Here is a 14,094-nt window from a genome sequence, read left to right on the forward strand (position 1 = left end):
GTCCCAGCCAATCGAGGCAGATGGCATAAAGCAAAGACAAGCACTTTTCGAAGATACATAAAGGTGTAATGTACAGGCATTTAGAAACAGGTGACTCATTTTTGAGTTAGCAATGATAACGCCAGATTTTTCATCTTGTGATTCTTTCAGAGTTATCATTCCTCTAAAATTAATACTCTCAGACCTGCTCTTTCTTTCATAACTTCAATGCCTGCTCCCTCGTCACTTGGGAATTGTTTCTCAGACTACCTACAAGCTTTTAGGTACTTCCCCAGGATGTCAAACCTCGTGTCTAATTTTCCTGAAACATAAAGAATTCTTTTCCTCTTCCCTATCTCTTGGAGATTAGTAAAATAGCTCTATGGCTCTGAAAGAAAAAGATATTTGCATTATAGTTTGTGTTTTTTTCTTGAAGCAATTAGCAAAATCTCAACTTTGAGTTGGTAATCAAAAAAACAGTTTTAAAATCAAAGATTCAGGTTAGAAAAGGATGTCATCCATTTTTCTAGTGTGGGGATCATAGGGGACAGAATTTATGTTGGTAGCAGCAGTACAGCTTTTCTCTCTGATTATCTGAGTTATTTGGGTAACTATTGTAAAGATGATTCACCAAGAATCACAGGGGAAAAAAAACCATATACCAAGACCAACCCAATGAATACCACTTGGGACTTAAACTTTTATCAATTAAAAAAAACAATTCTCTCTTAACATAAAAACTTTGGTACTACTGAGAAAGCCACGTCATGTTCAGCAACTTCTAAAACAGGCACAGCTTAATTTGTATAGAGTCACAGATTACTAAAGATGGAAGATTCCTTTGGGCCATCTGCCCATCTGCTGTCTCAGGTTAAGAACTTCAATATCTCTGGCAGGTGTTAAGCAATAGAGAGAGTACAGTCTGCAGCCCCTAATCCATTATGTTAGAAAAGGCAGACCATTAAAAAATTTTATCTATTATCTAATCCCTTCATTATCTATTAACTGTCCTAGTTGTGTCTTCTGAAACCACAAAAAATAACTCAGCTCTTTCATTAACATAACTGGTGTCCTGTCTCTCTTAAGTCTTATCTTCTCCAAGCCAAATACTCTGTTACTTTAACTGCTCAGGAGACTCAAATGATAGTCATCAGCCTGATTCCTTTCTTTTTAAAAATCAATAAATATTTTCACTTTTTATAAGTCCCTTGGGAAAACTTTTATCCAAAAATTTAGTTTCTCTGAAATCCCTCCATTTTATCTCATCACTTCAATTTTATTTCTCCAAGGTTCCAAGGTTTGAGTGAAGTAGACATCTGTTTTTCTGGCATTCCTTGCAACATTTTATCCTCATTTGGGGAATAACTATCCCAATTTTTCTGATGTTCCCTTGGGGATACAGTACTACCATACCACACTCTAACTCAATACTGTCCCAAATATGTATGTATACATACACATATATATATATATACACACACACACACACATGCGTATATAAATAGAGAGAGAGAGAGATCTTTACACACCCACAGATCCATAGATATCCTTTATGTATAGATATAGACATAACTTTTGACTTCTGGCACATAGAACTAGATTTATCTTATTTCTTCATTTGTAATATATTATGTCATTAATATATTATCACTGGTTCAGATTTGTCCTCTTTTTATGTTTTATTCTATTTCATATTTTCCCCCTCAAAGTCAGCCTTTTTACATGCTTGTGCTTCAGATCCATTTCCCACAAATTTCATTTTTTGTATATGCATATCAGTGTATAATATTTAGCAATGCTTTGTATATGTTTTCTTTATTTGCATAAACAGCATTGAGCCATACAGCCGTTCAGTTTATTGTTAATAACATTTTAATCTACTCACATTCATATATGCATAACTAGTTCATTTCTTTGAAAACCTATGTAGTAGGCCCTCAGATGAATATTTTACACTTTATTTGTTTTTCTATTTATTTCTAGTTTGTCTTCATCTCTTTGCTACTCCAAACAATGCTCTCATTAACATCCTCATATGTGTGTCTTTGTGTACCCGGGCAAGACATCTTCTCAAGTATACATTTGGTGCAGTTGCTGGGCCTTACAATATGCACATACTCAATTTCTCTCAATGCTGCCAAATTGTTCTTCAAAATAACTGCTCCATTTCCTCTTCCACAGAAGTTCAGGAAGGTTCCCATTTCTCTACAGCCTCCTTACCTTTTGGTTTATCTTATCTTGGCGTTCTATCTTCCCCCCTAGTCACGCATTAGTCATTGAAATCATTCTCATAGTTTGGGTTTTGTTTTCTGATGTGTTGGTCATGATTCTGATTATCCCTCGTCCTCTCAGAAAGCAATTTTCCCCAACCAGTCTCAGGTCATGACTGACAGCCTGCATTATTTCTTATTTAATTCCATTTGAAATTTATCACTATCTTTTCAAGGAAGAGAAGAACAACTGTATAAATGGTGTAATTTTCTGTGATAGCATTTCCTAAAAAGCTGTGAAAAAAGATCTTCATACTTCTCAAACTCTTGCTAACAGCATTTTTCTCTAAATGATCTTTTATGATTTATCATTTTTATTGGATGATTCCCTCACACCTCATTTCCTTCATTGTACATAATGCTATTTGACCATGCGTAACACAAATTCCACTAGCAAAGGAAAAATAAAAGCAGCAGGAAAAATTAATTTTACTTTTCCGGCAATCACTTTGCTACTTCTTATGCAGCAGACTTGTATAGGGTCCCAATATCTCCAGCCTGTCTGGGGTCTGAGGCATGTTGCCCTCTTATCTTGGGAGTGAAACAAAGAAAATCGCCCGTCTTGTTAAACACTCATTCAGATTCCACTCTCCATGTGATGGGCTTCCTACAACTGCTACGTAAAGTGCCAATTGAAGCCAGCCCTGTCATAGAGACTTTTGCAAAATACGAACAGCGCTAAATACCTTAAAGTGAATCGATTTCCACTGAAAGTGTTTTAACCTCCTTTTAGGTCAAGAAATAGCAATTTTCCGAGCTTCACTGTAACCTGAGAATTAATCCTAAGAGGCAGGTGTGCACTGCATACCTCATTTGTTCCACGAAATTCATGGAAAATGCCTTTGTATAGGACTGTCCTTGTGAGTCTTTTCCTTCCCTTCAGGCTGGGACATGGTTCTCGGGCGATGGAGTGATTACTCTTGGACGGCATTCTTTCGCATTAGAGATTATTAATCTGTTACTTTCTTTACAAACAAAATTAGGTTAGACTCAAAGGTGACCTAAGACATGAGCCTGTTTTAAATTTGTTAAGACAGAATTTGTTAAAACAGAATTTGTTAAGACAGTGTCTTTGTTAAGACACTGGGTAAATTTTACAGATGAGCAAACTGAGGCCCTAAAAGGTTTGAGACTTGAGCAAGGATTCACAGCTGGGGTTACGATGGTACTAGACCTGGGCATCGAGCATGATCATGAAATGTAGGAGGAAGCACATGGAAAAGAATAAAGGGACGCAAAAACCAGCAATGCTGGTTCCTTCCAAACTGCCTATGTTCTGTATGAGTGACATCTCTGATTTGGGGTTTCCCATGTATGGGACAAGACTGTGGTAATAATTATTGTCACTGACAATAAGTGAGTACTTGTTATGTGCCAGAAACTATTATTATTCCAGATACCCTATTAGCTTGCTTAATCCTGCCAACAACCCTATGAATTAATATTAATACATCCATCTTAATGACAAAGACACACAGAGAAGTTAAGCAAATATTCCAGAATCACACAGTAAGTAGCGGAGTTCAGTACATAATCACAGCCACGCACCAGTGCCTGTATGTTTAAAAACCACATTCTCCTGTCTCCACAATCTAAATAATACCACATATAAACCCCTCTACATGTCTTCCTGGATGGAGAGGTACCTGTCCAAATGCAGGTGGTATAAATCATCGTTCCCCATAACCTAGCCACCTGGAAGTTTTGCTCTTTTATTCAGAGTCAACAGTCTCCCTACATCTAGAGTCTTTAAGGGTACATGGTTCAACTTTTCCTTTCTTTGTGCTAAGAATGGAGGAGCAACTCATATTTTTCTCTGATTTGACTCTTTATTAAATAATATTAAACAACCATTTCAGAATCTAGACAGGGCTCACACTGTAGAAAAACATTTGGCTTTTTTCTACACTGGGCTCTGAAATACCTTTACTAGTCAAAGTCTGTCTTTCTAGCACTGACCAGTAGAGAGTGTGAACTCGCCCCTGGAATGAGGTGTCAGCCAATGAAATCAGTCAGTCCCTTGACCCCCCGAGATTCTCAGATGACTTGTTCTCTCTGGCACATTACATCATTTTTTTTTCTTCTGAATGTGATGCATTTACTGATCCCTAATATAATTCTTCGTTTCTGGGTCAGGGGAGACTTTATGCTGACATACCGATTGGGAGAAGGAATGGGAACAATTATTTATTTAGAAGGATGACTCAAATGCTCACTCCTGTTTCCATTTATTTTTCCACTGCTCTAGCCAAGTTCTAAAGTTATGCCCTAAGAAGGCTATTGGGGCGAACAGACACGAGTTCTCTCTGCGCTTTGCTGTCATTTGTATCTTTCTTCTTTCATTTACTCATCAAAGAATAACTCATCCCTGGTTCATACAGAGGAATCTAGCAGGATGAGGAATATGTGTTGCACCTGGGAAAATAGACTGTGAAAAGCAAGGAACTAAGGACAATGAGATGCTTATTCTCCAAAGCTACCAGTGAGATAAAGCATTGGAAGTCCAAATTAATACTGGCTATTTTCATATGGTAGGTAACATTAGTGTATTATAATTTTTAAAGAAAAAAACACATGGCTCTGCTATCAGGGCAGGCCTACTAAGACCCAGAAGGATGACTCACTCTACCGTGACAGAAGATATTGAAAGCGTCTGGAATCATGCTGCCACCACATGTGTAAATCTAGCCTTAATGCAACTTCTAAGCACTTAAAGTGAATAATAGTTACTAGAAGGGCCAAATTGGATAAATCCAGGCACTGACACAAAGATGCATGCTTGACAATGGCAGTATTGGATGGAACACAGCTGGTTCCCCTTCAGAGTTCTTGAAGGAAAACAACACAGTGCTTAAGGTTGCAGGCTCAAACTCCAGAATGCCTAGGATCAAATCTTGTTCCCATCTTCCATCAGCTGTCTGACCTTGGGAAAGTTATTAAGCCATATTGTTCCTCAGCATCTCATCTGAAAATTGGCATGATGATAACGGTACTGTCTCATAGGGTTGCTGTGAGGACTAAAGTTACCAGTACGTGAAAAGCTCAGAGAATACCTAGAATTTACTAAATAAACATGTAGTAAATGGTAGAAATTCATATAATTATTTGGTAATATTGAGGATTGGTGATTTGGAGAGGAACTTCTAAAATTATACAGATCAGATAGTTTTGGTTACGGATGATGGGCGAAGAAAGATCACAGACTCTTTTTCCCCAGACATCTAACTCCATCAACCATGACCACAACAAAACCTCATTGGCAGCAACTACAGAAAGGAGCATACTTAATTCCATAAGTGTTAAGAAAGGAACAAAAGGTTACAGAGTATCACAGCATGTCTCATAATATCCCCACATCTCCTTTCCACCACCAAGAAGCAATTCTGGCAGGAAAGAAAATGATATGACCCAAGAAATCTCACTAATACACCCAAATTGGGTGAGAAGTGAACATAGTGGTACCTGTATTGTCTCATCATCTAACTCTGGGGATAGTAAAATGAATTGCTGGGAGAAAACCATTAAAAGGGAAGAACTGGACAAACAGGCTGACTTTTGGTGTTGGGAATGAACACTAGGTCACCTCGCTAAATTAGGGAAAGGCTCTCACGTGTAAGGTTTTCCCTTACATGGAAATAGTTACACACCCTTGACTGGATACTATAAAACCTGGAATGGAAACTTCAACAAAACTTCAGAAGAGAAAACAGAGCCCAGATATTCTACCAAAGTCTTCACTCCCCTCAAATGAGCTCTTCTACCTTGCCGCAGATAAAAGAACTTGTTACTTGCTTTCAAGAGCTATTGAATGATCATTCTTTTAAATAGGTTTTATGTCTAGGTCTAATTTTTACTTTGCAATATCTACTATATTTAAATAACAACGTTTTATGTTCTCCAATAAATATAAGATGAATAGCGTTGCAGAGGCCACCTCTTTCAAAATTATCCTTATGATATTCTAGGAGAGCCTCCAGAGAAAAGAAAGGTGCTTCAACCTTAAAATTACTTATTTAATCCAGTTGGACTTTTTTCCTTTTCTTTCATTTTTTATTTTGTTGGCACAGTTGCTCAGGATGGTTTGTGCTTTCATTTTAGTTGCTGTACCCAATTCTCTTCCAAAGCTGGAGACTGAGGTGGAGCCAGCATGAGCACTTTCTAATTTTGCACATTTGTGACAGTGAGGGTAAAGAAGAAGTTTGGTGAGATCACTAAGAGACTATTTTTAAGGACGAGGTACCTGGGGAAGGTGGGAAGTCAGAGCATCAGGGATGAGGTGAGTAATTGGAGGAGTCAAGGGCAGCACGAGGCTCTGCGTTCCAGGAGGTAAGCAGGGGCATACTACTGAGCCTGGAATTCTGTTCTCGTCAGCTGTGAACCTCCCACCCTCTATGCCCAATTCAGAACAGCAAGCGGCTGCAGGGAGCCTTGCTGTTCACAGAGGATTGAAGGCAAAGATGGGCCAGAAGTTTCAATGTGGGGGTTATTTTAGGTCAGGGACTACAATGATTTAGCAAGAAATTCAGAAGATACCCTGACAAGTCCAATCTGTTTCTTCATTAACTTTGATATTGGCTGTGTCCCTCAGGTACTGAAGGAAGCCGTCGTTGTTCTCTGCTAGCATTTGCTTTGCCGAAAGCCAAGAGAGGAGATGAAAATCAGACCTCAGCAGAAACAGTGAGTCCTGAAGCAACATTTGCGCTTTCAATCATTCTCACCCTGATTTCTAGCACCCAGCCTGTCTTTCCATGCCCATTACCACACCCTTCTTCATCGGGGCCAACTGGTGAATAGGAAGTGGGACTTGGAGATCACTTGCAGCCCTGAGAATAAGATTCTCCTGATTGGAGCTCATTTTCCCTGCTCTGCAGAGAAGACTGCAGCTCATCTCCTCAACATCCCCAATGCAGACATCCTTACGATGCCTCCAGGCTTTCCTCCTGCTGTCATTCTACACTTAGATATCCCTCAAGACCCAACTCAATTCAAGCCTCTTCTCTGCCTCAGAGGCAGACACCCATGTGCTCAGATTTTGGCTCCATCACTTCCTAGCTGTGAAACTTTGGGCAAGTTACTCAACCTCTCTGAGCCCATTGTAAGACATGTACCCATAGTACTCACCTCATAAGGTTCCTATGAGGATTAAATGAGAAAATGTGTGTATGGTACCTGGCATATTGGAGGTACCACTAAATGCTTACTTCATCCTGGCGTGTGTGATGCCCCAACTATTCCAGGGAAGTACTCATGTCATCTTTTGTTAAAGACGAAACCTGCAGATCGGGAAGGATTTTAGATCTCTAAATTATTTAAAAGAAGTCAGTTTTTTGTGTTACTCAAGGATAGAGTATGTTCCTTTTTATTAGTATTATCATCATCATTATTATTAAAATAGCATTAAAAGCTACTATTTAATGAACACTTTCATTCTTTCATTTAATCTTTTCAACACCTTTGTGGTAGATGTTTTGGTTATCTGTTGAAATTGTCCCAAAACTTAGCAGCTTAACACAGCAACTAATTTAATATACCTCATGAATTTGTGGCCAAGGAATTCTAACAAGACTCAGTAGGGCAATTCTCCTGCTCCACGTGGCATCAATTGAGGTCACCTGGGTATTCAGCTGGTGGGTAAGCTTATCTGAAGAATCCAAGATGGCCCCACTCAATGCCTGGTGCATTGGGATGGCTGGAAGAATGAGGTCTGCTGGGACAGTGGACTGAAACGCTGACAGATGGCCTCTCCAGCTTGGTAGTTTCAGCATAGTCAGACTTCTTAAGTGGTGGCTCAGGACTCCCAGCAAGCCAGGACATAGAAGCTGCCAGTCTTGCCCAGAAATTGGCAGTGTCACTTCTGCCATATTCTGTCAGTCGGAGCAGTCACGGCACCCACTTAGATTCAAGAGGAGGGGACATAAACTTCATCTCTTGATGGGAGAAGTGTTAAAGAATTTGTGGCCCTGTTTAATCAACTACTAGGTATTATTATTATTATCCTCATTTTGCAAATACAGCCCAAGTTTCATAGTAGCTGACTGACTTGCCCAAGATCACACAACTAGTTGTGAAAGAATGATTCAGAAATGTCTAGCCCTCCATGCTCTCAAGTCTTAACCAGTCACTTGCTCGCTCTCTCTCATTCACACACACACACGCACGCACGCACACACACACTCCAGCAGAGCTGGAAATGAATGCTCATTCAAGCAGTTCTGCTACCTTTGTGGAGGAGTGCCGTGGGAATTGTAATGGCAATCAGTTTCCCTGCTGCAACTGCAAAGTTGGTTAATGTATTGGCACTAATACAGCGCCTCTTCCCATCACAGCAGAATTGGCTGTTACTGTTATAGTTGGATTATGGCCACTTCTCCCTCCTTTGCAAAATTTAAGTCTGTGATGTTCTCATCAGGGGAAACGATGATGGAGTTACAGCAGGCCGGTGATTAAATTTGCTCGGCAACAATCCGTAAATAACCTACACATTCCATTTGCCAGCTTTGATTTGGTCCTTACCTTGTACAAAGGGCTGACTTCCAGGTATTGCAGTGGAAAATGAGCCAGGCTGTGGGCAGGGGGCCACTGTGGAAGGGGAGGAGAGGGAAGGCTTATATGGGAGCCAGACTGGTCTCAGAACTTCAATGAGAAGTGATAAGCAGACAGGATCTTAAGAAACCTCACAAAAAACTTAAATCGGTCAGCCTCTCTCTGGTTCTTTTCAACTCTCTACTGCAAATCTCTTCCCTCCTCTGCCACACTCTGCCTGTGGCGGGTGGGCTGGGACAGCTCGCTTCTATTCTGCTGGAGCCTGATTGTGGAATCCAGCCTCTGTTCTCCCTCATCGAAGGTGATTTCAGTGGAGGGAGGAGAAGATGGAGGATGCCGTTATTCCTGAATAATGAGACTCTATGAATCTTATTATAAGAATTCTCCTCAATTTTTGTTTTCTCATTGTGCAGGGGCCCCAAACTCTGTTCAAACTTACATAAAGAAAATGCCTTTGCACCCTTGCTCTAAATGCCACCAAATGGTTACCGGGTGATGAGACAGAGTGAGAGAACTAAAGAGAGCTAGACTGAGAAAAAGGAATTTATGCCATCCAAAATGCATTGCTAGAGAATGTCTGCCTATTAACACAGGTTCGATTATTTTCATAAAATAACAACCATGAAAAAAGAAGCGAGGACTTCACGAAATCCCTCCACACAGGCTCAAATTATCTTGGTCTTTTAAGCTATGTTGTCCTTTTTTGGCTCTGTGTTGCTTCAAGGAAAGTAAATTGAGGGGAACATATTTCTTTAAAAAAAATAGCTATATTGAGATACACTCTTTTGTTCCATACTATAAAATTCACCTGTTTTAAGTGTACAATTTAACAATTTTTAGTAAACTTATAGTTGTGTAACCATCACCACAATCTAATTTTAGAACATTCTATCACCCCAAAAAGAGACCTCATGTCCACTTGCAGTCACTTCCTTTTCACACTTCCAGCCTCAGGGAATAACTAATCTACTTTTTGTCTCTCTAGATTTGCCTTTTCTGGATGCTTGATATAAGTGAGATCATACAATACGTGATCTCTTATGTCTGGCTTGTCTCGCTTGGCATAATATTTTTCAGGTTCAACAACATTATAGCATGTATAGTATTCCATTGTATGGATATACCACGCTTTGTTTATCCATTCACCAGCCGATGGACATTTGGGCTGTTTCCACTTTTTAGCTATTATGAACAATGCTGCTATGAAAATTCATGTACAAGTCTTTGTGCAGACATGAATGTTTATTTCTCTTTGGTAGAAGGGGAATTGCTGGATGATATAAAATATCAATGTTTAACATTTTAAGAAACTGCCAAACTATTTTCCAGAAGGGCTGCACTATTATACATTCCTAGCAGCAATCTATGAGGGTTCAAATTTCTCGGCATCCTTGCCGACAATTGTTATTGTCTGACTTTTTTATCATAGCTGCTGTCTTGTACATGAAGTGGTATCTCACTGTGAGGCGAACAGTCTTAGGATTCTCAGGTAAATACTTTTAATATTACTGCCATAAATGAAGAAGATGGAAAATTTTCACATTTTATTGAAAATATGTCTCTCCTTTCTAGGCACTTAGAGACTCAAAGTGGAATTTCAAAAACTTTGTCTGGGGGTTAACTCTAGTTCTGTTAGCAAATAGGTTCAATCATCGTAAAGACTTATGCTTACAAATAGACTGAATCTTATTTCTGGTGTTATTGGGTCATGTTAAATAAACTTGCCCATCACTGAAAACATATCTCATGTATATGGGAGATGCTGCAATATCTCCTACTCCTTCCTACTCAACCTGCCCACAACCCCTTGTGTTGTTTTCTCATATCTTACAAAACTCTGACTACAGGCAGAGTTCCATTCTGGGTGACCAACAGTCATTCAGAAAATATTTGAGCAAGCTGAAGAAATGCTATAAGGTGGTACCCAAAGGAAGGAGCTCAATGAATAATGAGCAGGATCCTCACAATAGGAAATCTTTAATCAGGAAATTGATTGGGAAACATAGATAAAGCTAACCAGCAGTAATGAAGAATAGGAAGCATTGATTTTGAGCAGACCATTGGACAGAGGCTCAAATTTCATCAGCTGACCACACACTGGTAAGATGGAAACACAAGCTCATTTTTGGTGAACGTGCAGCAAGAAAACTAGTGAATGACATAACAGTCTTATTGTCAGCAATGCTTACCCCAGAACAAACACTTCTATGTGTCTTGTCAATTTAGGGTGACCAGCTGTCCCAGTTTGCTCGGGCTAAGGGGTCCCCCACAATGTAGGACTTAAGCGCTAAAACTGAGAGAGTCCCGGACAAACTGGTCACTCACTCTACTGGTCACCAAATATGGAGCTCTGTAAGGAAGGCAGATAAGAAATTTGGTAGATAAGTCTACCCATCTGGGAGTCAGGATGTGTGAGATTTCAGTTTATTTACTCTCCTAGTAGTAATTGGCTCGGACTTAAGGAGCAGCTTGGCCCCTCTGACCCTGAAGGGTATGAAATAGAATACCTTAAAGATCTTTTCCAGCTCTGATATTTTATAATTCTTTAGATGTGTATAATCATAAATATAACTCTTTTCCTAATCCGTAATCCGCAGCCAGCAGAGTCAGAAAAAAAGATAATTAGGTATAGGAATATAAAATTCAAATTCAGAATTCTGCCACTGCTGGCACTTTAAGAACATTAATTAGTAAATTGTCTATTGTGCCCCATGGTCATTTCCACCTCCTATAACTCTATAAAAATGAGTAACATTAAACTATTGAAATATTAAATACATATCATTTTCTGGTTCTAGAGGTTTTCAAAGAAACCAAATTCCGATTCTAAGAGGCCACAGCTTTTTTCCTGGGTTCACGACAGACTCGGGCTCTGCTTTCTTAACATAGCACCTTATCACAGCACCTGGCACATTGCAGGAGCCCAACAAATACTTGTCAAATTCAAGTGAACAAATGAATCGTTGATTTTATTTTAAATTTAATATACCCTGAATAGCTGGGGAAGGTTTTCTTGTCTGTTTCCCCATCTTTTCATTTTTAAAAAGGTTACAGTAATAATAACTGGCACTAGGTTTACCAGCATTAAATGGGAAAATGTATATGAAAATATTTTGTAAATAATAATGCAATATACAAATGTACCCCATTATGTAATACGTTCTATGAAAAAAAGAGAAAGGCATTGACTTTATAGACACTGGGCTATGTAGTCATTTAAGACACAAAGATTTATATGGGCATTCAGTGGAGCTATGAATTCCATTCTGAGAATCATAGCAGTTTTTAGGGGTTATAAAAATCTCTGGTCATTTGAATATACATATGTTCAAAAATAAGCTTAAAGAAATAAAATGCTGATATACTTAATTCCATCCAAACCCAGATATGAAATGCAATTAATTCAAAACAACAATAACACCAGGTAAAAACAACAAGCTAACAAATACAAACACACACACCACCCCCACTACCACCCCACCAGGTAATTGCTTAGGGAGGAATTTGACCCAAACTTGAAAATCAACTCAGAAGACTGGTTCTTTACTTTTTAAGGCAGAAAAGGCAAAAGTTATTTGGTTATGAACCCAGGATTCCTCACCCTCTGCAATACTGACATTTTCGCTGGGTAAGTCTTTGTTTTGGGGTGCTTCCTGGGCATTGTAGGATATTTAGCAGCATCCGTGGCTGCTACCTCCTAGATGCCAGTAACATCCACCCCCAAACCTCCCACCTCACCCCACATTGTGACAAACAAAAAAATCTGCAGACATTGCCAAATGTCCTCCCTGGATCGGGGAGGGGGCAAAATCACCCCAGTTGGGAACCATTGATCTAACCTGAGGGTACGTGAACTAGCTGAGAGAAATGTAACAAATAAGACACTGAGATACTTCTATAAAAATTGTATTGTGACCATTCTGTAATAGTTTACACACTTACCTACAATTATAACTCATCATAAAATAACGTCATTTTTGCCCTTAAACAAAATTGAGACTTTCTGCCAACCTCACCCCTATCCGTTGGAAGTAATGTTGTTTCTTTGACCCTTGTTCTCTCTTGTAGTTCAAATGCAGCTCTGTTTACCAAAGTCACATTTGGAAAGGCAACCATCTGTAACAAGCAGTCAGGCCTCTTGGTAATGTTTGCTATTTCAAAAGGTTTAGCTTGTCAAATTTTAAAAACTTCTTTGATATTGAAACTCCTCATCATTGTATTAGTTTCATTCATTCCAATGAAGCTTCTACTAACAAAGTAACATTTATTCCTTGAAATAAATGAAAGATTTACACAGATCTTCCTCGACTTATGATGGGGTTACATGCTGATAAACCCATTGTAAGTCGAAAATATCGTAAGTGGAAAATGCATTTAATACACCTAACTTACCGCACATCATAGCTTAGTCTAGCCTACCTTGAACGTGCTGAGAACATTTACCTACAGTTGGACAAAATCATCTAACACAAAGCCTATTTTATAATAAAGTGTTGAATATCTCGTGTAATTTATTGAATAACATACTGAAAGTGAAAAACAGAATGGTTGTGTGGGCACAGAATGGTGATCAGTGTATCAGATGTTTACCCTCAGGATCGTGTGGCTGACTGGGAGCTGCGGCTCACTGCTGCCCAGCATCACGGGAGGGTATCATACCGCACTAGCGGAGGAAAAGACCAAAATTCACAATTCCAGTTATGGTTTCTACTGAACGCACATTGCTTTCACGCCATCATAAACTTGAAAAATCATAAGCTGAACCATCATAAGTCGAGGACCATCTGTATTTTTATTTTCAGTATATTTGATAAAATACCTCATGAGAAACTGAGGTAAGGTAGTTTCAAGAGTTTCCCCAAAGCAATGAGAATTAGTGGAAGCAAACATTTCTTGAAACATCATAAAGATGTGTGGCTTTTTCTCCTCCAATAAACCCCCTCCTTCTTATGCATAATTGGTTGATGCCCATTTACCAGAAGGAGCTCAATGAAATTACTAAGGAAAAATTCTTAGATGTGCGTGATATCGGAAGTAGTACACAGCTTCCACTTCACTTAGCCAGCTGCATATTAGACAGCTCCTCTCCAAAATGTCACAGTGTCTAAAATTCAACCTGGCCAAAGATGAAGTGATTATCTGTCCCCTCCAAAACTTGCCTCTTTTCTGAATTACTTTTCCTAGTGAATATACTCCTTATTTCTTCTCATCCAAGCTAGAAACTTCAGAATGGTACACATCCAATATATTTCTCACATGCATCTTTGTCTTTCCATCCCACTGCCAGGAACTTAGTCCAGGC

The sequence above is a fragment of the Ceratotherium simum genome, chromosome 20 (assembly GCF_057802395.1).
Source record: "Ceratotherium simum simum isolate JZ-2026a chromosome 20, ASM5780239v1, whole genome shotgun sequence".
Lineage (NCBI taxonomy): Eukaryota > Metazoa > Chordata > Mammalia > Perissodactyla > Rhinocerotidae > Ceratotherium > Ceratotherium simum.